This window comes from Aythya ferina (assembly GCF_964211825.1).
Source record: "Aythya ferina genome assembly, chromosome: 1".
Classification (NCBI taxonomy): Eukaryota; Metazoa; Chordata; class Aves; order Anseriformes; family Anatidae; genus Aythya; species Aythya ferina.
In genome coordinates this window covers 91,356,094-91,382,187 of record NC_140296.1, presented here as the reverse complement: position 1 = coordinate 91,382,187, position 26,094 = coordinate 91,356,094, and the positions used below count along the sequence as shown (strand labels likewise).

The 26,094-nt window shown below is 41.3% G+C and overlaps 1 protein-coding gene across 1 annotated transcript in view; it reads left to right on the top strand.

Moving 5' to 3' along the window:
• Positions 1 to 26,094, top strand: part of LOC311434969 (uncharacterized protein) — a gene marked incomplete at its 5' end in the record, with an annotated part of 194,717 nt that overhangs the window by 77,797 nt on the left and 90,826 nt on the right. The gene's annotated exons all lie outside the window — the stretch shown is intronic.

The window sequence follows — 26,094 nt, the reverse complement described above, 5'->3', positions numbered from 1 at the left end:
AGTCCTGTCATACCTGGACTGCAGTCACAGTAGCAATTATGGAAGCTTGTACAGCGTATGGCTTTACTGCTAACCCTTCAGTGGGATGCTTGGTGTCACTTTGACTGTGGACATTGGAAGTATTATGATGGCCAGTCAAGCAGTGAAGAAATGTATGATTTGGTTAAAATTAAGCCCATCTATCTGAATTATTGATAGGTTATTAAAGATAAGCAGAGAATTATTTTTTTATTTGAATAGTAATACTTCAAGAGGCAGAAGGATTCCTAAGTGCTTATATTTAAAACTGTTTTTTGTTAAAAACAAATAAAAATGATGGTGGAAAGAATTGTGTATTTCTATTCGCTGTATTAAACTAGGCTTCTACTGAGTCTTATAGGACCTAGTGAACATAAAGTTGCTAGTTACTAAATCTATTGTAGATGGTCCCTGAATATTTTATCAGCCTAACTTTGTTCAATAAATAAACAATCACCTTTTTGCATTTCTGTTTTAAATAAAAATGTACAGACACTTGTCAACAGACATTATTTTGGGCAAATAATCATTCCTCATTGAAACATCTACATTGTCTATACACCTTTGAAAACTGCTTGTTAAGATTGAACAAGTTTGTCCTCTACATGTTTTCTTCAGTGCCAATCTGTTAGCATCTAGGTCTCTGACACTGTAAAATTGGTGAGAACTTAGATCTGTGGTGGTTTTGTTTTTTTATTACTTTATAATTGTACTTTCTCAGTGCTGTTATTGATTTTTCACTCCATATAGCCTCCTTCTAAATCTCTAAATCTTGACAAGTATATGCACAATATTCATAAAACTGGTAATACAGAGCTCTGCAATGTTTCTGTGGTTCGTTTAGCTTCAATAGGATTAAAAAATCAGCAGTTTTTATTGTTGCTTTGTTTCTGTGGTTATTGTTGTTCAACTCAGCTTTTCAGGATTTTTCAGGATTCATGTCAGAATAAGGTAATTCTGCCTCAACTGACCATACAGAAAGCATTGTATAGCAATTCAAACACAGATCACTAATGTTCAACATCAAGCCCCCTCTCCTATTCAGTTTCACTTCCCCACTGTGTTTCAGTTAAACTTAAAATGTTGAAATCCCCTTTGTGGGCAGGTACTTCTGGTTCCTCTTATTTTTTTTCTGTCATGCTACTTGCTTTTATATACAGGCACCTTCTAAAACAAAGAAACTGCTACCTTATTCTGAGGTTCTTTGGTTATTTTCAGTGTCTAGTATAGGTAATGGAATCATGTAAAAATGGTTACTCATTTTACCATGCTGCTTATTATAGATCTTTGTTCTTCCTTCTATATGGATTCTGGTGGAACTGGCACAAATGCCTATCCTTCCCTCTCTCCAGCTGAGGGTACCATTACTATTACTACTCCTGATTAAACTCACAGCAGCTTGAAGTTCTTTTAACTTCAGTGGAAGAAACCAGGTCCTGTGACATACCACTTCTCAAGCATTTGTTTTGAGTTTCTATGTTCTTTGAGCTTTCACTTCCAACAGTAATGTTGGCCATACTTGTATGATGCTCTTGTACCGTGATGTTCACAATTGCAAGGCCTGCAGTCACCACAGATGTAGACTGACTAGTGTGCCCTCTATTTCTGAGGGGGAAATATGAGATGAAGAGTCTAGAGCTGTCCATCTCACTAAAGCATCTCTGAAGCCAGGTCAGGGCAGTAAATAGTGTTCATTACTGGAATACTCAGCTGTATCCAAAAGGCAGAGTTTAGAATTTGGGGTTGATTTTTTTTTTTTTTTCCCTGTACAATTCACTAAGCAGATAAGAACTAAGTGCTGATTGGATATGTTTGCTGGAAAAATAGGCCAGAGAAGTTTGAAGTACTTTCACCTTGTATTTTCTTCTGCCTGAGTTCATGTAATACCTTCCCACTGATATTTCTTCCTCTCTTGACTCTCAACTTTATATCTGTTTAAATCTTGATTCTAGGAAGAACGATACTTCTACTTTCTAGCTCTGGATGACTACTAGGAAAGCCTCACTGCTTACCATTTCTCTGTTCTGTGAAGAATATCTCAACTCTTGAAGAATTATTTTCTTAGCTATGCATATTCTTCCTGTGCAAATCAAGATTCAAAGGACACATCTAGTCTGACCTTGATGTGCATATGGTGCACACATAACGCCTTAACAGCATATGGTGCCATACCAATACGTGGTAGTGACAAATATATTCTGTAAGGTTCTTCAAAAAAAAAAGAAAAAAGTTAAGCTTTTAGTATTGCTGTAACAAAATCAAAGTATAGTTTTCTTATTTAGAAGAAACTTAGTATGGAATAGTGCAGATGACCAGAACCCAACCCCCAGCTCCCGTTCTCTGGGGCTGCTTTCCTCTGTTCCCACAGTCCCTAGCAATAGCCACATGCAGAATCTGGCACTTGCTGTTGTTAAACTTCATATGGTTGGTGATTGTCCAGCTCTCTAATTTGTCAAGATCTCTGCAAGTCCCCTCAACCCTTGATGGAGTCAACAACTCCTCTCAATTTAGTGTCATCTGCAAACTTAGGCAAAATACCTTCTAGTCCTACATTCATTTATACAAAGTACTTTCTAGTCCTACATTCAAGTCATGAAACTGGGGATTTTACATTTATGAAGCATTTACAGACATACTTATGAGAACAGGAAGGCACAGAGTTTTAGAGCAATCTCTTAGAAACCACCTAGCAGCCAGCTTTTCTTTCCTTCAGACTGAGGAAGTACTTTTCCAATGGCTTAGATATCACTGGAATTCCTCACCAGGCATATTGTCTAAACAATATACGTATTCTAGTGGTAGCTTAAGGAAGATGAGAAAATTAATAGCAATTTTAAGAAAGTGGCACACAGTTGCATGTCGTATGGTAGTTGTGATAGTTGCTGACCACATATATAGTAGTGAGTTTCATTTCAAAAGGCTTTGCAGCATGATTGCTGCTGCTCATACTTATTAAACAACTTTATCCTTTTAAGTTGGTATTTTTTCTAGCTACTCCTAAAGTTTTGTTCTGTAGGTTGCTAAGCAACACCCGCACACACTAAATCTTCCATTTACTTTGAATGCCACTCTTCCATGCAAAACACCTTTCCAAAATTAGTGTCTGTCAAGCTCCTGAAAGGTAGTGGTGCTGTAATTCAAGTCAATCATGTTGCCTGCAGTAGGTGTTAATTCTCCCATCTGAAGGCATTTGCAGAATCACTAATATGGTGAATCTGATTCTTTTTAGCTACAAGAAAGCAGCATCTTCTGAAACACTTAAACACTAATTCTGGAAAGAGAAGTAAATTGCAAGGACTTACCTAAAACTTTTTTTTCATCAAGGTGATACCTCTTAAAGCTTTGATTTGTTTAACATGTAGAGAGGTGGGCTGAATGACTAGGTAGTATAGTTTTCCTATGCCCCAGGGCTGGCTAACCAATGCCTGACACCAGGCATAGATGCTGAGGGTTATAGGGAGTGGGGATATACAAGGGAACAGGTTGATGAGGAGTAGTTAAAAGAAACTTTCAATTTCTTCAGATCCCTTCTATGGTAAAAGGGTTCTATTCCTTCCCTTGCACATCTCTAGAAATTCAGTGTACTGTTCAGCTTGATGTATTTGCTATGTGAGGCAGTTTGGTTATTTTTCTTTCTTGGTACACCTGTGCTTGTTCCCTAGTTGTTCATATAGTATAGACAGATGAGCTGTGCCTGTTTTTGGAACGCTACCAGAAGCTGAACAGGATGTCATCTCTGCTGAAACCAGGAGTTGCTGTTACTTTCCTTGAGCATGTCTTCTCTGTTCCATGGAGAGATCACTTGGGTGATAAAACCATAAAGAAGTCTATCTTGTAGGCTTGCACAGAGTACTGAGATAACTGTATAATTGCATTCTTTCCAAAATGTCCCCATAAAGACATTAAAACCACAGCAGCACAGCCAAGAATACCTCAGCTGTGTAGCTGCAACATTTCAATAAGCAAAAAAATGAATGAATGTAAAAGTAAACAGACCCCACCACTGCCTTTTGTCTACTTTGGTAAGCCTAGGCAGCTACTGCAAAGCACAGTGGTGGTGTTTGTCGTGGTTACTGCAGAGCTGATTCATTAACTGTAGGATTAGGAGTTGTGACAACTCTTTCTAATGTCTCTCTCTATTTACTTTGCTATATATATGTACACAGAGAGAGGTGTGAAAGAAAGTTGTGCGGGTTGTTGAATAGCCTATCTGTGCACTTTGCAGAAGGTTCTCAATCCTTTCTGCCAGTTAGTCCTGGGTCTGACAACTTCCTGAGGGGTGTTAACTTTTTCTACTGATAGATAGTTAGCTGTTCTCAGCTATCAACATAGCTTATGCCAGTTCTGTATAATACATTTTGGGCTGTCTTTGGAGTTTTTATACTAAAGCATGTTAAGTTGTTAAACCAAACTAGCATGGATGTTCAATTATGCTTAGTTAACAGTCTGTAGCTTACTTGACACAGTAAGAAAAAATAAAACTAAAATCCTAGGATGGTTGCTCTACGTGACAGCAACATGGAAGTTGCTGGAGTTCCCTGAACGATACAGGATGTCAGTCATGCTCTGTGTAACCTACTGGTTGTGTAAGCAGTCTCCCCTGAAACTTTTATACCTATCTCGAAGGCTGATAGCAGCTCATTTTTTTTCATCACCTACAATGGATAAGGATGAAAAAAGGACTTTGGGTAGTGATTAAAAGTTATTTCATAAGCCAAATTTTCATAGAGGATTTTAACCTCGAGTGAACTTCCTAGTAATGTAGAAAGACATGGATTTACATGGTGGGTTCGGCTGCCAAGCTTCTGGGTTTCTTTGTGTTTAATAGTGTTACAAAAAACAAAACCCTCCCAGTGGCCAAACTCCCTTCAGTTCTCTCCTAACAAGGACAGCGTGATTTAATGTGCTCTCTTGGATCCAAGCTTCTGCTGTGTTGTGGGACCACAAAAGAAAGTTGCTGTCTAGAATATGTGTTCTAAGTGTGTGGTATCTTCATCTGCTTTGTAACATCCCTCTTTTGTGGCTGGGGAATTGAGGCATAGTGAAATGAAGGGCTAGCCTTTTCCTTGTCCCCATGTGAAAATCAGGTTTGAATGGAAGTATACAAAATGCTGGGTCTCTTCAGTGGCTTCTCAGCCCTGAGGGAAGGAAGGCACTTCGACAAAATATGTAGAGAAGTGAAAGTGAGTTTGTTGTTTATAATAAAAAGAAGTTGGGAGGAGGACGGGGAAAGGATCTGAGTTTTGGAAGGCTTTGGATACTGAATAGAACAGTACCTTAATGCTACTGCCTATATAAATTTGAGTACAACTCAAGGAAGTGGGAGACCCAAATTCAGTTTCCTTTTTGCATTACCTGCAGGTTGCCCTGACCCCTCTTTTATACTGCTTAGTAGCAGCAGGATGCTTTCCTTTATTAAAGTGGTGTTGCTCTGCCTCAAAGAAATATAAGTTCATATATCCAAAGAGTAAAAACATAACTGGTTTGGTGGTCAAAGCACATGTGACTGAAATAGAGGTTGGCTTGAGGCAGAAAACCTGCTCCCCAGGACTGCCAGGAATGTTGTGTTAGAGTTGTTGGCTCTAGAAGCCGTAGGAGCAGGATAGTTGCAATGGCATTTTGCTCTCAGTAACTCCCCTCCTCCTCATAGCACATTTTGTTTTCACCTCTGTAGGGTGGCCAGGTGAGCTTGGTCCTAGTATTTGTAAAAATAAAGTGCTCAGGACTGGGATCTTTCTTCTGCCTCCTCATGGTCCTCTGAACTTTGATTGCACTAGGCAGGGAGTAGTAAAGTGGGAGTATGCCCATCCCTCAATATCTGGGAGTTACAAGAGGTTGAACCTGAAAATTCATCAGGTTTGGAGTCAATTAAAAGAACTAAATGAACGAGAATAATTATTTTGCAAGTTCCTTGTGCACTACAGTGTTGAAAAAAATTGATATAAAGAAAGTTTTGAACATAGCAGATAGTTCTGCAGGATGTTCTCATATGCAGCTGATGCCTTGACTGCAGATGACTGTGACCCTGGTTTAATGGGGTCTGTTGTACAAAAGCAAGTGCCTATGCAGGTATTCGTGATATGTAGTACTACTAGAACAAGAATATAAGGTCCCTCAGAAAGGGATTTAACCACAGATACAGACTTCCTTGAATGCTGTGTTGACATTCATTGTTTATCTGCTCAGACTAGTCATATTTGGAAACACTGTTCTATTCTGACATATGACTTTTCCCAGGAGCAGCAAGACTCACAACTAAGATTTCACAATAAAGAAAATTCTGTTTCTCTTTGTGGGAATGTTATAGTAAATCCATGACAACTCATTTGGCACAGAAATGTTTTGTTTTCAGCAAGAATTTCCCCATCAACACCATCTCTACACATTTTTGATGTGTATCCTTGTGTTGGGGTTTTGTTTTGTTTGACTTCTTTTTTTTTTTTTTTTTTATCATTTTTTTCTTCCCCCCTCAGGAGGGTGGGAGAGGATCATTTTGCTTTTAGCCCCCTGGCCATCTACTTAGAAACAATGCAATAGGTATGAGGAACCCAAGTTCAGGCTTGTGCGTTTCTGTGTCACCACCAGCCATGGAGTTGTTCCTAATTTATGACCACCTGAACAAGTTCAGCATCAGGCCCTTAGGATCTGTTTGGCTGGTGCTGCACTGAAATTACACATCCTGCTCCAGGCGAAGGGTGGGCACGATGTAAAATATTGAAGTGGCACAAACACATGGGCAATAGCTTAAATAGAAGGTAGCAATTTCAAACCTGCATGGCTGGAAAGGTGGAGGTATCTGCAGTTACCAGTGAGGCCATTAAGGATCAGACACCAGTGTCGTTCCCTGGCTCAGTGCTGGTGGCGTGAGTGCAGGATATATCTAGAAGTCAGTGTTACTTCTGGAGGTTGCACTTCATATGTCTGATCCTTTTGGAGTTTTGGACTTTTTTTTTTTTTTTTTTTTTTAACCACAGTGTGTAGTTCTTAAGTACAAATTCTTATTCTATTACATCAGATCTTTTTCCAACGTACCAAGCTAATTAACCTGATTACAATAAGTAACACTAGGGATGGCAGTTAGGGGTTTTTTAATGTTTGTTTATTTATTTTGCAACCTTCCCTGGAGTTACAGGGGATATTCTGAGCAGGATAATGCATATGGTGAAATCTTCTCTTTGCTGTAGTTCTTGGAAATTCAGAACTCCATGGTCACAGTTTGCACCCAATCTAAAATTCCAAGGAGGGGACATTTTCCTGCTTCAGTGTTTGCTGCACCATCCAGAGTGCTCTCACGGTCAGTCTTGGAACTGGAAGAAGTGCCTACTTCTACCTTCAAAGAAACATGGCATAAGAAAGGAGGTTTTCAAGGATGTGAATTTGTGAGCCGAGGAAATAGAACCATAGTGGCATTGCCAACACCTCTCAAGACTTTCCAAAAAAGCTGGTCGGCTAGCCTTAGTCTGAAGGCGTTTGCTGTGTGTTGCTGAAACTATAGTTCAGGTTATGTTGCTGTTACTATTATAAAACCTAGGAAGTGGGTGTTTATAAATGCAGTCAACATTCCCACTGAGCAAAAACTGGCCTTATAAGGGAGTTGTCCCAACAGCAAGTAGGATTATTTAAAGCAAAAGAAAACGCTGAATTTCTGCTGTTCAGAAAAAGAAAAAGGAAGCAAAACCAGGGATGGAATTTTAAAATGTTCCCCATGCAAAAATGTTTTTATTTTTTTTTATTTTTTTTTTTTAACGTGGTTTTTATCCAAAAGATACACAGTTGTTCCAATGATAATTTGTGATGGAAAATGAGTTAATTGCCTCATTTGCTTATGTAATTAACTGGTTTTGTGTAATTAGGAAAAAAATTACATTAGCACATCAGCAGCACCACAATGTCACCACTGTTCTGCTACTCACCAAAGTCAAGATTAGGCTCTTCAAAGTTCATTTGCACCTCTCTTAAGGTTCAGTGAACCTTAAGTTTTGCTGTCGCACAAGTATGAGATGACGGTCAGTACTCTGAGGGGATACCATGCTTGGAGTGAGAAGTGCTTGATCATGGCCAGGGTGGAAGGCAGGCGGTGGTGGGCATGGACAAACCTACAAGCCTGCTGAGAGAGGTGCCTCCAAAAAGAGGTAGCCATAAAGCAAGCTTTACTAAGTCATAGCTCTAACATTGGCGTGGACTACAAAATGATCCATAGCACAACCAGGGGTGGTATTTTATTATCCTGCTTCAGACCTGGCCTCAGTTAACATCATTAATAAAGCCACACACTTTGCATGCATCATCACTTTCCATGTCACTTATTCCTCTTCTTCCAGGTTTGATGCTTTCTGTCCCTTCTAATCTTTCTCTTGTGTATTCCCCACACAAGGAGAAAGAAGTTCCTTAAGAGGAACTTGCTGTCATCAGAAAATGAAGCTGCCGCTGGGCTTTCTAATTCGTTATTGGAATTTCTCCTTCCTTCCCCAGCTGCTGCTTATCGCAAGATGCTTCCACTTTCTGTCTGCTTCTCCTGGGTTCCTTGACAAATTAGGTGCATTCAGAAAAATCAAGTGCAATGTTCCAATTGCATGGGTGCAGTTGTGCATGTATTTCTCAATCCAGCTATTACTAATGTGCAAGTACCATGGGACAGGAAGAAGCTGAGGCACATGTGCCCAGGATATGTAGCACTCAAGTCCTGTATGTTATGTGCCTTAAAATCCCAGCACCTGTAGTCCTCCTAACATAAGGTCTTCTCTAAAGTGAAACTTCAAAATAAAAACGTGCTTTGAGCCCTTGGGATTGTAAAGCATGAACATGCCTTTTTCCCATGAAAGAGAGATATGAGACAAAGCAAAACAAAACAAAACCTATGAACTATCACAACATATTTAAAAATGAATTGGAAAACATAGGGAGACAAAGAAACGAGCCACGATTTTTGCAAAGCTTGCTGCAGTGTTGAAGGGCTGCAGTCAGACCATTTGTACTACACAGTATGAAGTGCATGCTGGGTTCCTTGTGGTTGCGGTCACAAATCTCACTCCCATACCCTACCTCCTATCATTTCAAATTGTGCTTGCCAATGAAACTTTTTCCCAAAAAAAGTTTACCCCCCAAATGAAGGGAGCATAGCCATCTGTACTCACTAGGGTAAGCAGGGTATTCCACAGGGCCAGCTCCAGTACCAAGTCACTACTAGAATAAGCCCTCCACATATTTCAGCCTTATTGCAGTCTTGTTGTGCTGTGGCTTGCAGTTCACAGTGCAGGATGGGTCTAGCAGACAGGACAAAAACAAAGTGAAATGTACCCAGGATTACAAGAGTGACCTAGGTAAACCGCTAAAGCTATTTGGATGCATCATTTTGCTGTGCCATCATGGTGCTACCTGGCTACAGAGTGACATACAGGTTGGGCCAACCTGAAGGAGCAAAAAAGAACATTTGTGCCTGCGCACTGAGGTTTCTGATCATGCTGTTTAAGTTTCTTTTTTTTATTTTCTTTTCTTTTTTCTTTATTTTTTCCCCTGCTAGTCTGTATATCACAACAGATCATCATGTTCGTTGTTCTCCCCCAAAGCTGTGAGAATAAGTAGTGGGAAGCGAAAGGATATCGTTGAGCAGAGAAAAAGTCACAGGCAAAAAATAGAGAGCTCTGAGAATATTTTCTCCATTGAATATTCAAAGTGGGGACATTAAGGTGGAGGGTTTGGGGGAGGACTGCAAATTTCCTGTAGTAACTCACAAGGGGTGAGGCTGGAACTGCTACATCGTTTTTGCTCTTTTATGATCAATTGTGATGTAAATGCTGATGGCTGCTTAACAGGCAAAACAAAGTAGGGAAATGATGAGTCATATGTACTCATAGCTTGTCTGAACAAGTAATGTGCAAGTCAAGTTTCACTTAAGTGCAGCAGAAGTTTTCCCAAAGGACTGCTGTCACAAGGCAGGGCAGTGGGAAGCTGACGAGGGTTTTGGAACAGCATCTGCGAAGCCCTCAGCAGATGGTTTTCATGATACCAGGACTGTCCAGCCTCAGTGCTGATTGTCTTATCGATACCAAAATTCACATGATGTTAGCCTTCACTAGAGTATGTTGTGAAACATAGGGTGGAATTTTTTCTATTACTCTTTAAGGACACGATCAGATTTCTCCTGATGTGGGAGAATATATCCTCCCTACAGAGAGAAAACACCTACAGCTCTGGCAGCAAGAAGAACTGGCTGCCTGCCCTTCCAATCTGAGAGGTTTAACAAGGATTCAGGCTCTCTGCCCTCACATGAGACACCTCAGTAGCCTTTCGGCTCCAGTGACTGCAGATCAGATTGCAAAAGCACTCTTAACATTTGCCTTTCAAAGCCTGGACTATATTACGTCTCTATTGATTTTACATGGTATTTTATATGGTATTTTTTTATATGGTATTGCAATACTTTACATTTATTTCCTTCAGTAAAAGGATCTTCTTCATCAGCAGAATGCTTTCATTCTCCACAACAGGAGGGATATTTAGCAATTAAATATACAGTGCTTGTTGTCAAGTTGGTAGCAGAAGTTCTGATGGCTTCATCACACACAGGAATGAAACCCAAAGTGCATGCAAATCACCACAGGTATCTAGAGTGAAGCAGTATGAATGCAAACTGTAACCTCCACGGCAAGCACATCCACCTGCAGTTTGGAGACGTTGGCCCTTTTCTCCCCAGCTGCTCTGAAGGCTGAAGTGACGCATGGTCCAAGCTGTCAGCTGCTGGAAAGTTATTGAAATAGATATATGGGGGATAAATTGTGGCTGCTTAAACCAGGGTGGGGAGACCAGTTTCAGAAAGCGAGGTGCTGTGTGTTTGTGTACAGTGAAGGCACAATCCTTTGAAACTGTGCAGTGCAAAGGGTGCAGCTAGGAACACACTGCAAAGGGAACAAGAACCTAGGTTTGCAGTTTGGAAAATTACCATTTGAGTAAGTAATCCTGTTCCCAGTTCTGAATTAAAATACCCTTCCTGTTCGTGCAGTGCTGCAGGCTGGCACAGTTGGCAAGGAAGGGTTTCTCTTTCAGTTGACTCTAGGTTTAGGTAATAAGAGGAATACGCCTAAGTACAGCTTCTCTTCACAAAAGGCCTTTTTGCACGTGGTTTATTAAAGAGTTGCCTCATCGTTTGAACACTGTACAGTTACATGTTTTTGTGAATGCCACCTAGTGTGAGGTGCCATTTGAAGTGCATTTTTTACCTAGGTTTTGGTAAATGTGTGTTGGGCATCTGCTGTCACTCCCAGAAAATCGTTTTGTATTTAATCACCTGGCTAATAAAAATGAGAGGTCTAATTCAGATCTGTCTTATAGCTGGTGACATGCATCGGTAGGAGCATTACTTGTGGGAGTGTGGCCATGGGGGTCGACAAACCCCATGGTTGGTGATAACATAGGACAGTTAAGGATGAGACCATCAGGAATGTAAAGAGTTTAGAGGAAACAAAGAAGGGTGATTCAGGAGACGCCTTGCTGTCTCGGGTTGCTTGTTCTCCAGCCGTTAAGGCATGGAAGTTGCTGGGTGTTTGCTGTTGCTGGGCAAAGTTGTTTGACCAATGAATAGTTAGTGGAAAAGTACTGCTGTGGGGCGAATTTTATAAGAAGGGAGCCTGTCCTCGATAAGAGATTGATGTTATGTTATGTTATGTTATGTTATGTTATGTTATGTTATGTTATGTTATGTTATGTTATATGTTATGTCATGTCCTCAATATGAGAGCTGAAGTTATGTCATCAATAAAGAAGTAGCAGTTACTGATCCTAAAAGAGCCCTGGTGTCCATGTGGTCATTACACCACAATTACTGACTTCAGGCTTTTATTTACTTCTGATTATGTTACTAATGAAAATTTTAATACTAGTTAATGAAGGCAGATGCCAGGTAAAATGGCTGGAAATGTTTTATTATTCAGTTAACAGGGCTTCAGTGAGTCAGACAAAAGCTGCTGCTGCTGGGACAACTTGGGCAAATTTGGTTGAAGAACCCATGGAGGTTTAGATGCACCCAGTGGCACCAGACAAGCACGCACACCCAGCTAGCATCGACCAGCAAAACGCTAGGGCACACGAGTGGCAGGGAGGAGCCCTGACCCACATGTGAAAATTTATTTGAACAGGCATTTTGTCAGATGGAACTGCTATGTTGACTGTGGTACAAGACACTGGTTTTGAAAAGAGGAGGAATAATCCAAAGGGCAGCTGATCGCCAGGTGAAACAGGAACCGTGCAGCAAAGGAGCTCAGCCACCAGTGTGCACGTGTCTGACACTGAAGAGTTCTCCAGAAAAATTGTGGAGATCAATGTCTAAGCAGTCCTGTTCATGATGCATGAGGTGCTTATGAAGGAAACCAATTCTTTTGCTGTATTCAGCCAGATGTGTGGAACAATCCATCAGATTTAGAGTGAACTGTTGAACTGATTAAACACAAACGTAATTAGCTCTTTCTCTTTAGCTCGATGCTTATCATTTTAAATAATGAGGAAGCAGAAAAGAGTTCTAGCGAAAAACTACTGCGTTACACTTGTGAAAAATGCATGGTTGTTCTGTTTATAGCCTGCTCTTTAGCTGTAATCATGAGCAACCAATAGGGAACTTCATCATCAGCAAAGCTAAATAAGAACAACCTAGTCATTGTGCCTTAACAGTTTGCTTATTGCTGTAAAAACACAAAGTGCTTATATTTATTTATAAAGGACCTAGAGTGCACTACAGGCTCCTGTGACTAAAGGAGCTGTCCTCCAGTGTAATTTAAACTTCCTTGCTCATTCATAACCACAACCACAAGGTTAAACTGACCTTCTCTGTTCTTCTAAGTTTCATCCCTGAAAAATGCACTGAACTTCCACTCCTGCCAAAACTAAGGATGTGCTCTTCACATCAGTTTCAAGGCCAATACAGAACCCTGTCCCAGGTACATGACTAAGTCTTAGTCATGTAAACAGAAGTTTTTTCATCTTCAGTAAGTTACTATCCTTCTTTCTCTCACCATTTATTTCATAGATTTCTCTCTTGGAAACTAGATCCTAGTAGTATGAAAATCAGCATAGCAGCCTCAGTCCTTTCAGATGGCACCCAAAACACTCAAAAAATAAAAAGTTTGACAGAGATACATTGTCCTCAAACCACTACAGTAATGAAGCAGAGCATCATACAACCTGTCAGAGCAGACCTTATGAAGGGAGCTGAGAACTCCCAAAAGAAGGCTTCATGAGAGGCTGCAGGCTCCTTCACTGTGCTTTCCCCTAGGAAACACCAGTTCAGGTGCACCTGGCCCAATACAGCATTTTTTCTGTGATAAGTGGTTAAAAAAAAAAAAAAAAAAAAAAAGTGTTTAGAAAAGCCCCCCCAAAAAGAGGTTTTAAATTTGGGATTTGGCAAATAGTGCTCTGATTTCTTACTCTTTAAACACTGTTCTGTAGGACTAGTGTCAGAGGTTCCCTACTAAATCAGTCTCCTGAATGACAGGATTGAGGTGCAAGTGAAAGTTAGGTACTGATGGAGTTTAAGCCCTGAGTAAAAGTCATATCTGTCTGTACAAACAGGTATAGATGTCCTTAGTGAAGAAGCTACTATACCATCTGCACTGACACATCTCATCTCATGGCTGTCATGCAGAAAGGGGAAATATCCCCGTGACAAACAGACACATAGTACTTATTTTCCAGCCCAGTGATGTAATACTTTTTTTCAGACACTATTACACTGAGTTTCTCTTTCTTGAGTTTCTCTTTCCTTCAGAAGAAACAGAAACTTAGTAAGTGCTGCAAAGCACAGTCAATCAATGCCTGGACTGCATCCAGTGTACTCAAATATGTAAGTATGCATGGGAGAAATGGCTTGATTATTCAAAAGTCCAGCCGTATAGAATATAAAGGAAAAATATCAGCTGGTATTTTGGATCTTAATTCTTCCTTATTTACTCTCAGTCCTTTAGCCTGATTGTTTAAACGCATGTTAAACTAAGTGTGAAATGTATTTATCTGTCTCATTACACCACCAATTTAGTGTCAAGAGGAAATTCATTGTATCAAAGACAAACTCTTCATGTTTTTCTAAAATAATCTCCAGCAAAAGTGTAATTCACCACCATTCACAGAAATGAAGAAATGAAAAAAATTGTGATGGAAACTTGAAGTGCCAAATACCTGTGTTGGCAAACTCTGGTATATGACTTACAATTAAAACATGTACAAGTTATTGGTGATTAAACGGTCTTGAATTATCTCCAAGCATCTGTTTCCTTAGAAGATACTGCATATATGTCTCTCAGTATAAGACAGCACAAACGGCATTCACAGCACCAACCCTACCCTATTCTTCCAAACTTGCTCTCTCAAAGTGAGCGAGCAACAGGATTGTTTTTCATTCCTCATCTTTCTGATGAAGAAATTTCACCAGCCAATTTCATAGGTAAAGCAATTAATGCTACCATAGAAGGGACAGCAGGGACCATTCCAAAAACACAATCTAGCTATGGATGCAATAGGTCCATTTACCATCTTCATTTTTGGTGTTAAAGAGGATAGGTAAGGCAGAAGGCAAAACATGGTCCTGCATCTTCACTTCTCATCTCATCTCACAACTGAATATTTGTCTACATTTAGAGAATCCAAATCCTCTTGCAATTCATGCTCCATCTAGCACCTTGCCTGCTAAGGTGCTGCTGCAGTCTGCACCAGCAGACTTAGCTTGACGTAGCTACTCCACATGACAAGAGTATCAAGATGAAGCTGTGAAAGCTTCAGCATGAGCTGCCACTAAGATATAATGCAAATAATTTGCATTTCTATTGTGAATACTGTATTAAAAGTCCATGCTAGTGAATGTTCACTATGGCTATTATCACTGCTAGCTGGCATAGATATGCTATTCCTTCATTTTTCTATGTAGATGACTTCTTTCCACATCTCCCTTCCTCCCACTGGCCCTTCCATAAGGCAGTAGGATTTTGTCACACTCTTTTCCTCCCCATCCTCACGTTTTTTCTCAAAAATTCTCATCACAGGGAGTAGGGAGGGTGCTGACAGTGTGACACCATCTGTTTAGCAATCCCAGCTCGGTTTCCAAGAGCCCACCTGAAATGCATGGTTACTCCCAGTCCTTCCTCCTGCTGGAGCACTGGCTGAGCGAGCCACCTTTCTTCTTGCTGGTGTCAGTGGCCACAGCCTCCCTGCACAGGGAGAAAGTTTTGTTTCACAGCTGTCACTTGCAGAAACTCTGTCAACTTCTACAGAGCCAAAATTTCACCCAGGATCTCCCTGCTTCCCCCATGACATACCGCGCAAGTACACATGTAACCCCAACATGGGCAAAGGACTGGTTAGAGCAGCAGGGGACTGTGGTCAAACCTGCTTTCCCCAACCCCAAGACAGACTTCATGTGCTACAGTGATGTAGCTGGGTCTTGTGTAGTGTGATCTAGGGCATCAAGAGCAGAGCACATGGTACAGATAAGCAGCTGAACCAAAGCTGGATGTAGCCATCCTGTTAGTGGGATGGGGACGATAGAAGATGAGGGCTGTGCAGCTGCTACCACAACATGTGCCTGAGGAAGCGTGCGATGCATAGAGTAGTGTTAGCTGAGAGCTGGGGCTCCTCAGTTATTCAGCCCACACAGCGTAAAATAAACCCCAGAGACATGTAATATGACCTTTGCTAGGGAAGGAAAGGAGAAAATCAATAACAACAAACCCCCCCACATGCTAAATACCTTCTACAGCCCAGCAAAGTGCACTATTGAACTGACCCACCGACCACAGCCAAACAAATCTCCCATCGCTGGGCACCATTTCATTCTGAAAAATGACTGCTCCTTGTCATTTATGCCCAAATATCCTTCCTTCCCCTTAATGCTCTGTTACTGGCTTCATCTTTTGCCACCTTATACCATGAAAAGCAAGCAGGAAAAAATTAATCTCAGGGGAAAGTTAATAGCATGTTTTGCTAATTAGGAGGTGTTGCTGATAGTGTTAGCCCCACATAATGACTACTGACCCGTTCAGATATATTTTCAAATGCTCTTTCCTTTTTGGTGTTGGCTTGTTCTGCAGCTTCGGATTAAGCAGTTGCCTTCAAGCCTTCATTTTAAAGCATGCGTTGCACTCACCCATCTGGCAACTTTATGTTGTATAAAACAAGGGAGTGCACAGTATGTGGCATAAATTACAGACAAGAAGAATGCAAAGGCACAGCATGTAGGGTAAATTAAAGCAAGCATTCTTCATGGCCCATAGCAGAGAAGGACAGAGCAATTTTGCATCATAAATGCTGGAAAAACATGTGTTTTAAAATAAGAATTTAAAAAATAAATAAAAAAGATATGCCTTCAGAGGCAGGCAGCCTGTTCCTAGTGGCAGCAGCAACCATGCAAGACCACATAAAGAAATAAAGCCAGGGATAATGCTAGATAACAAGAGGTAACAGATTGCAGTAGGAGGACAAAGAAAGAAACCAAATGCTAAGATGGAGCAAGCCCCAGTGGACTTTTAAAAACAAGAGTGCAAATTGAAAATGAAAGGAGCAGAAAGCACACAAAGACCTGAGAATAGAAACCATGTTGGTCTTTTATTTTCATGGTATGAATGTACGCAATGCACACCTTTTGTTAGTAACACAGCATGTAACACCAAATCATTTGTGACTGGTATCAATAGACCATGGCCTGGCGAACTCAGCATAGCCCTGGAACCAGGAACCTCGAGTTCTTGCTCTGAAGATCCAGAAATACTGACCATCCCACACCACTCTCCAGACACCATGTGGGCACTTATGTATATGTGTATGTGTGTACACACACACATGAATACATAGATGAGGAGGAGTGGGACAAATTGGGTTCTTGAGCAAACTCTGCCTGCTAAATGCTTGTGCCAAAGCATTTTCTCTATGCCTGAGCTGCCCACTCCCTTGTATCCTACTTATTGTTGTAGGGAAGGGACTGATCCTGGCTTCAGAGCTCTTCCTGAAGTATTCTGCTGTCACCAGGCAGCTGGGGCAGGTGAGGTTTGCAGCACACCAGAGCAAGGGGCATAGTTCAGAGTGATGTGGTTGCATGGAGCTGTGATGCTGCATGTTGTACTTTCTCCTGCTCAACACTGACCTTGTAGATATGGGACGGATGCATCCTCTCCGTACGTGCTTCCGTGGCGGCTTATGCCAACCCATGCCAGGGCTGTTGCACTCCCACTGTCCTGCCATGACCCTTCCCTCATGCCAGCGTTGGTGCTTGTATTGCTGCACCGTGAGTCACTTCAGGGAGCTGACTCTGCTAAATTAACCTTACCAAAATGTTGACTAGTAGATAGATCCAACTCTTCTCCTTGTCATGAAGCAGGAACTTAGGCCACCTAAGCCCAGCAAGCCAATCTAAACCAGAGAATGGGCAATCAGTGGTCTGGATTGGAGGTGTGGGACCACGGTGACTTCAGTTTAGATGAGGTTGAGCTACCACGGAACGGTTCTCTGGCTCTGTTTTCCTTTCCCACCCTGAGCTGTTTTTGTCAATTTAGAGTATGTTTTTCTCAAGGCAGGGAGTGTTTCCCATTATGTATTTGCGCATTGCCTAGCAAGTTGGAACCCTGATCTGAGGTGGAAACTTGAGGCCCCACCATAGTACAAATAATAAATGTAACACAGTGAAGAACAGATGCATTCACATATGGTGTATTATAATTCAGACAAATAAAAATTCTTATGTTGTATGTTAAAATCATTCTATATGTGCTACAGTTAGCATAAAACTGAAAACAAAAACAAAACTCTGAAGAATCGAAGTATCTAAGGGTGCATACCCTACTTCTGTGTCCACAGATACAGACTCTTCTGTGTCCATTCCTCATTGCCAAGGAAGTGATCATGCAACAGTAAAAGTCCTGGAACTTTGCTAGTTCCCTAGTTGTGCTGTCATTTTCAACATTAATTTCAGAATTCTGTTCCAGCCTAAGCAGGCATTTCCCCACCAGCCAGTCCCTCGACTACATATATACACATACAAGACTGTATATAAAATGTCTACAACATCTTCATTTTGCGTAACTTCAGAGACCACACCATTTTTTGTATTTTCAAGAATGTGGTCCTTACTGGCAATGTCATCCCAGGACAGTTTGGGTTTCATTACCACTGGACTGGGGATAGGGATTATTCTGACAGAGGGTATTTTTTCCTAAGCTGTACTGGCATTGATAATAATAGCAGCAACAGCTATTTGCAAAGAGGAAAGTTATTTGTGGCAATCTCTGGAATATCATATTATTTAACTCTTTTGGAGGAGAAACTTTCAGATAAAAGAACTCATGATTTTTTAAAGAGTTGTAGCTATATGGGAATTCTAAGCTGAATTTTAACATAAGTCAGGATCTCATAGGCTGACAGGTAGAAAAAAAATCATAAAACATGTCTTCAATAAGTTTTCTTAAAGTCAGACTAATTCCTACTTTACCATGTCAATTTTCAGAAAATTCATTCTGTACATAGTAACTAAATGCTGTAATTTTTGGAAGGTTCTTTTATATGCTTCAGAGTTACGAAATGGTTTCATTCCTGTTTTAGGAATGAAATTCACATCAGTCTATAAAGTCATAATAATTAACATTCATAGTCTTAGCAAGGCAATCTTTCAAAAGTACAATGCATTTTAGGAAGAAAAATTTACATACACACACTGGATACACCAGAACCAGAATTTCTGAATTCCCGATTCTAAGATTTACCAATTTGTATCCTTGCACTAATCAGTGAAGCACTGAGAAAAGAAAAAGAAGTCTGGACAACTGCCAGAAGTACATCACAAGGAAACATAAATCAAGGCCCTAGTACCCTCTGCCAGACACATTAGTGACTTAACTTTAAATTGAAGTGAACCTTTTACAAGAACAACAACGACAACAACAACAACAAAAGCAATCCTTGAAATTGTTTTACTAGCAGCTCCTTATCTCAATTTTCCTTTCCTTTGTAAATAGAGGAAACATGGTCCAAGCAACATAGTTTTTGGAACCAGAGATCTTATATATCGTTTCTACTTCATTAATAGATTTGAAAAACGTACAAAATTTAATATACATAGAATAGATTTGTAGTGCCAACCAAAAGTCATCACTTCCCCCTGGATGTTGCCCACAAGCAGTACATTTATTTAATAGATATGTGTATTTAACTTCTTTTTGCACAAAAATAGACACAAAAATTAACATTTCTTCATCAGTGTCAGCTGTCTGCTTAAGATATCTGGTCTAGCACTGAGTTGCCAAACATTGATCATACAGGGGATCATGACTAGTGCTTGGACTTAAGCATCGATGCTAGGAATTGACAATAAAATAGAGCTGAAAACATCTAATATTTATTCATTTAAATCATACTGTTTTGTTGTTGTAGTTGTTGTTGTTGTTTGTTGTTTTTTTCCAATACAGTGAAAATTTGTGGGATTAAGTAAATGAAGAATAGGGCCAGACTCTCTAGCCAGTGTACAAACTCAAAAGTTTATTTAGGTTGGTGGAGCAGTGCCAGTTTACAACAGTTAAGGAACTGATCCCCACAATCTTTTTCCTTTCAAAACAGTCAGAATTAACCAAGATAAATTCCTCACTCCTAAGATACTAGTTGCCTGAGGAAATATTTTGAAAGGATTCTTGCCCAAAATGTGAACATCTCAAAAACTAACTTCTGGGACATATTTGAACTATTATTAGAATTGCTGAACATCTTATTTGAGTATATCCTGCATCCTATGTGAAAAACTATGCAGCCTACAGCTGGTTTGTACTTTTGGAACTGCTTACTTTTCCAGTAAAGCAGTTAGCATGCACTATTGGAAGTGCTACTGTGCTATGCTAAATTTATTTTTTTCCTGGATTCTAACACACAAAACCTGGCAGCTTTACCTCAAAGAAGGACCTCAGGTTCACAAAAGGCAGCAGTCTTTGTGAGCCTTGGCTCAACTTGATCTGGGGAACACCCTGGTCAGCACCTCAGACCTCTCTGGTCTCACCAGTACTATGTCAGTACAAATGTCCATGAGCAGCTCACTGAAGGCCAACAGACATCAACCTCCTTGATTTAGAGGCATTCCTTGTGGACAGCAGATCTGATCAGGCCCAATGTCACCTTCTCCCTCAGTCTCCCAACAGTGAATAGTGGAATGGTTTAGTGAGTGGGAAGGGTGAAAAAAGAAAAAAAAAAAAAAAAACAACAAACAAACACAACAACAAACAGATCATACTCTGCTCTGCAAATGCCTGGTCCTTCTCTTTATTTACATATCATAGAACAGGGTGAGAAAACCTATGTATGGACAAAGGGCACATGAGAATAGACATACTTCTGAGATTCATCTTCTGACTTCTGGTACTCTCTTAAGCTGCTTACTCCCTCCAAAACCATACGTCAGCTCTTACTGTAGCGCTCCATACAGCTCTGTTCTCTTTTCTTCACATCTCTCTGTACTGCTGTTTGGGCGTCCTTAGTCTTGCAGTAAAGACTATCACCACCCACTATCACACCCTTCTCTGATCTTCTCACAACCATCCTTCTATAACAAGAAGTACATAGTGTCTCATGTGGTTCCAGTTCCCATTGATCCTCCAGGGGCCTTTATATATTAAATATATATATATATATCAATTTCTCTAATGTTCTTAACTCACACCCTTGTCTTGCCGCCCTTTTCGGACTCAGCATTAATCACCATTAAAAAAAAAAAAAAAAGCAACAAAACTTTGTCCGGACCTTTTCTTCCATGTGCACACAGCCAGCAGAGTTGCTCAGTGCTTGGGATCTTGTTCATTTGGTGAATTCCTAGTGAGTCACCAGGAGTACATGCTGCTATGCTCTGAAGGCATCTCAGCCACGGGCTGACCTGCTCCAGCCCTGCATAACTGGAGGGTCTCATGGGACAACAGCGGATGAGTCCACAGTCATGGGGTCAGTGGCATAGGGTTAACTAGAAGGGGACGAAGCTTGGCAGTGCTTCTGCTCCTCTGCTCCACGAGTGGCAGCAGCTGGCTGGGCACTGAGCAGCCCCGTTGGCCCTGGGGTTGCACTTTGGTTTACACCTGCACATGAAAGGACAGAGCCAGTCTGTGAGCAGCAGAGCAAAGGGCCTGAACTTGTGCACATTGAGAGGGCAGGAGGAAGAGGGTGTGTGTATGGGGAGAGGTTGTTTCCAGGTGAAAAAAGTGCTCATAACCATGGTTATGTATTCATTCACATGTGAATCTGTAGCAGAAGAGAGAGACCAGCTTGTTCACTAGAACTGACAGAAAAGTTTTCAGATTTTGATTTCAAGATTTTATTTTTTTTCCTGAAGATACCTCACTGCTTCTTGACCCGTTCACAGAGTAACTGAACTATTTCTTTTCCAAGGTAGCACTTTGAGAAAAGCCTTTCTGTGAATTTTTATGGTATTTTTCTACTAGTTGTGGTATTCACAGATGTTAAGGGAGGTGGGAGTGAGCAGGCCCTCTAAATCCATAATCACTGTATGCAGTTACATTAATGAATGTCACCATTGATAAGTACTGTATGTTATATAACCAACCAAACATTACCCAAACACAGAGCATTTTTATATGACCCATCAGAGCTATAAGGAGACATTTTGGTGCCGGGAGTATGTCCTCCACTCCCCACTCCAGCCAGCAGTTTCCCAACTCGAAAGCTCCTTCTGGGCACCACTGCTGCCTACAGATCCTAATCTTCTCTTGCAACCACAGTGGCAAGAGCCTGTACAAATTCTTTTTTGCAGGTACTTATTGTGTGGCAGAGGATATCTAAGGCATCTTCCAAATCCAAACAATCAAATTTGAAGTCAAGGGGAGATTTGCCAACAGCTGTTCAAAAATTGGGCTCGAGCCCTCATCTGAGAGACAGATGAATAAAAAATGCAACAGACATCGCTGCTGAAAATAGATGATTTCTAATTCCCACAGATCTCTCTTTGTAGTTTAAAATAAGCCTTTCTGCATTAAGACTACAGTTTTCAAAACAACAAAATTAAAAAAACAAATGTTCCTTCCGAGTGTTGTTTCAATTACATTTCCATGAGTGTACACACTTTTGATGTGTGAATCTTCCCATTAGATTCAGATTAGTTTGGTTTGGACACCATTGATGAGGCATACCCTGAACAGTGGCAGTGGGATTAGACCTCTCATATTTACATCCAAGGGACCAAAGGAAATGAGTCAGCAAATTGGCAAGGTCCCGTTTGATTGCAAAACTGCTGAACATTGTCAGTCCTTGGGATTCAGTACCTATCCCCATGCCTTTCAGCTCCATATCAGTTTGCTAAACATTCGTGGTTTCAGGATCATGAATAAGCAGGTATTTTGTATTATGCATGCTACTCCAACACAGGGCTTTTTACATGGACCATATGTGCATTTTAGGGACTGGCTGTTGGTTATTATTAAGAATATTTATTACTCAAGTGATCAAATCAGCTGCTGCCCAGAAGCATTAAATTTAGGTAATGGACTGATGTTACTTGGGCTTTTTGAGTTAAAACAGGAACTGCAAAGGTTGTTCTGGACATGGAGAAGCTTGTTGAGGAAATCAGAAGAAAGTAAACTGAAGGGGAAAGATTCAGAGTAGCCTTTCAAGAACCAGCAAATCATCTTAATTTTTTTTTCTTTTTTTTTTTTTTTTTTTTAAGTGAAAAGGACTTTATTATTGTGCTGCCTGTGGCTAGGCTTGATGGTTCATGAGTTTTCTTTTACTTCCACTTCTGACTTCCACCTTGGGTGCACTTTAAGCCTACTTTGTGCAGCAGGAAACACAAAACAGGCTAAGGTGGACTAAGCATTTATTTTGCTTCTTTTCTTCATGTGCACCTTTAAAGTTCTTCATCTGCTATGGGTGGCAAGTGTGAACCATATGTGAAAAACTAAAATGATAATGTGGAAATAATACATGTTCTCAGGGACAACGTAAAGAGCAGGAACACAAACTCAAGACACAAATCGCAATAGCATTGGGTGGTCTAGAACTAGTTTTGTAAAAATGCATTTCATCTAGCATAAATGCACTAAAAGCTACTGTTTTTAGTATTATTTACTACTCCCCCCATCAAGTACATACTGCTTTGCTGATCATGAAATTTGACTATGTGAGGAAAGTAAGTTTGCTTTACGGAAGCCGTGGCAATAGCCCCTGTATTTCGGATCAACCACTCTCCATTTTTTTGACATCCAGCCTCTCCCATTGTACTATGGCTAAAAGAGGTTGGAAATCTATTCTTATGTGATTTTGCTACTGATTTGGGTTGGAACAGGATCTCATCCTAAGCATGCCCACAGTCTGGCAGCCTATACAGTCTGTGCATCTGGGGCTTACACCTGCCCTGGCTCTGAGGGAGTTAAAAAAATGTATACAAAGAAACAAAAAGAGCTGCTTAAAATTTGATTTCCAGTGCAAGTCATCGTTTACCATATGGTAAGGTATTTATCCCAACTACATGTTGTTCAGTAAATCATAGGGTTTTGCAGGGGGCGGGGGGGAAGGAAGGGGGTTGTTGTTTTGATTTTGAAGTTCTGTACAGCAAACTGTCTCTGTAAATTGCTGTCACTGCAATGGCTGTGAAACAATCTGCTGTGTAAGTCTGATTGGAAGAAGTCACCAGAAGCACTGCCCTTTTTCCTTTCTTTCCCCACACCCTTTCAGTGCAGATGGCAAATACAATTGTCCTTCAAGGTTGGGTTGGACACTAGGATTTTTCATGTGCAGCAGTGCCTTACCTGATCTGCAAGCAGACAAGACCTATCAAACCAGGCACAGGAAATAAAGACATACAGATACTACTAGTATTTTCAACTTCATTGCTACTTTCAGCTGTGAAAAGCAAGTTTGCCTTGTAATAGGCATCTCAAGTTGCCAGAAAGGCGAATATCCAAAATACACCCACTGACCACCTCTATGGGGCTTTATGTTGTTTGTCATTTATTTCTGGGGCTGGTACTAATTTTCAGTTCGTCATCCTTTGACTCAGAAATTCTTCGTCTTCAAAAAGGATGTATCTCCCTGCCGACCATGGAAAAAATGTGGCATGCAATTCAATCCTTTCCTGATAGTACCGGAGACGAGGAGAGGGCAAGTTAGAACACCATGATGAGGAAGTTCTGTCATTTCCAGAAGGAAGCATGATTCACTGCGCAGAGCATTTTTGGGAGCCTGAATCAGAGCTGTCGAGGAAGTCAGTTCTTGGACAGTTTAATGTTTAGTTTAACTGTGACTTTACCGGTGAGATGTGTGCCTCTCCCCACAGGCAGTGGGTACAACAAGATCAGATTATGTGCTTCTGAGGAGCAGGCAAGAGGAGTGCCAAGGAAGTGGCTTTCAAATGCTTCAGACAAAATGAGAAGTGCCCCAGAAAATCTGCCTTTAAATGTCATGGCAAAGCAGAGCTCTCTTAAAACAGATTTAAAGGAGAAATACTCTCACACACTCTTCCTGAGCACAGTGCCGGCAGTGGGAGGGACCTGCAGGGTGGCCATAAGGAGCCTGCAAGGGGAGGGCTGAGCTGGGCTCCTTCCCAAAAGGTCTGGAATTAGTGCACTAGCGGAGAGATGGCTTCATTAGTCACGGCACAGACCTGCTAAGTTAAGCCCTCCACAGAAAGAATGAGTTATGTGCTAGCTGCCAACAGGCTGCAGGATAAATTCAAGTTGTTGTTTTTAATCGCCCGTTGTACCCTACAAGGATCATGATTTGATTAATGTAGTTCCCCCCCGCACACACGCCCTCACACACATGCCATATTGCAGGAAACAGGATTCAACTGGAGCATCTTCCCTGTCTCTTTTGCCTCCCCACCTTCCATTCTCCCCCATAGAAAAGACAAGGACTTATTGGCAAAGTGCTGTACATCTGTGAAAGGTCCTGGGATTGGGAACTCAGCCTATTCTTGGTCTACCACAGGCTTACAGCGCTGTCCATCCTGGAGCGTGCAGCCAACTACGCCTTTTCTCCCCAGGCACAGTTTTGTGTGGGGAGAAGGAAATCTGTGTTACTGTATGTGATGGTTAGCAGACTGTTGGTTTGTCTGCGTTTCCAGAGGCACATGTATATGACTGGGGTTGAGCAGAGGGAGCAGGCTGCTAAGGTATTTACTGTACAGAAGTACACACAAGCACCCAAAGCATAGTACTGGAGGGTGGTGCTTATGGCCTGTACACTTAATTAAATAGAAGCCGTCCTTCATCCTCGCTCTTGGCACTCTGTTGCACAGGAACTTAACATTTCTGGCTTCACGGAGAAGGAAGGGCTGAGTATTAGGGAGAGGCAGAGTTCCTATAGGATGTGAGAGGAGAATGGGATACAGGGAGCATGCCTACGCATCCCTCAAAGACGTCACTGTATACGGGAGCCAAAAGGTAAGGGAGTGGGTTTGCTGACTATGACACACGGTGGGAGGAGATCTGAGACACAAAGGAGTCATGGGTGTGAACCAGGAAACAAGCCCGTGCCCACCCAGCTTTTTTGTTTGCTTGAGGAGGATGTAAAATATGCTTACACCACTTGCGCTCCAGCTCCGAGCGCTAATTGTTAACAATAAAAGGTCACCAGAAAACAATTGCTGGGAACCAGAATTACACCAGGGGCCTGGGTAATGCGATCACTCCTTCACAGGAGAATGCCATCCTGTCGGGAGTGGGCTACAGGGCGATCCTCAGCATGACGCGCCGGGTCAGGCTAGGAAGGGAGGTGCGCAGCTGTATCAGGCAGCCTTCCCCTCCAGCTCCCTGCTCCCAGGCGGACACACACACACCAAGCAGTCTCTTTCAAGCTAATTTATCCCTTATCGGAGGGAGTTTAAATATTGTAGGGAGGTTACATGCTTTTTTTTTTTTTTTTTTTTTTTTTTTTTCTGGAGTTGCAGGGAGTGGCAACAGGTTTGGGTTTGCACAGGAGGGCGACCACCACCATCTGGGTGGGATGGGTGAAGCGGACGGCTGCTAGCACAGCCCAAGGGATGAGGAGGGAGGTACCTCTCAAATATCTTTACTCCTTCCCAAAATACGTTCGTGGCTCAGTCAAGGGTGTGAGTACTGCTCAGGAAGAAAT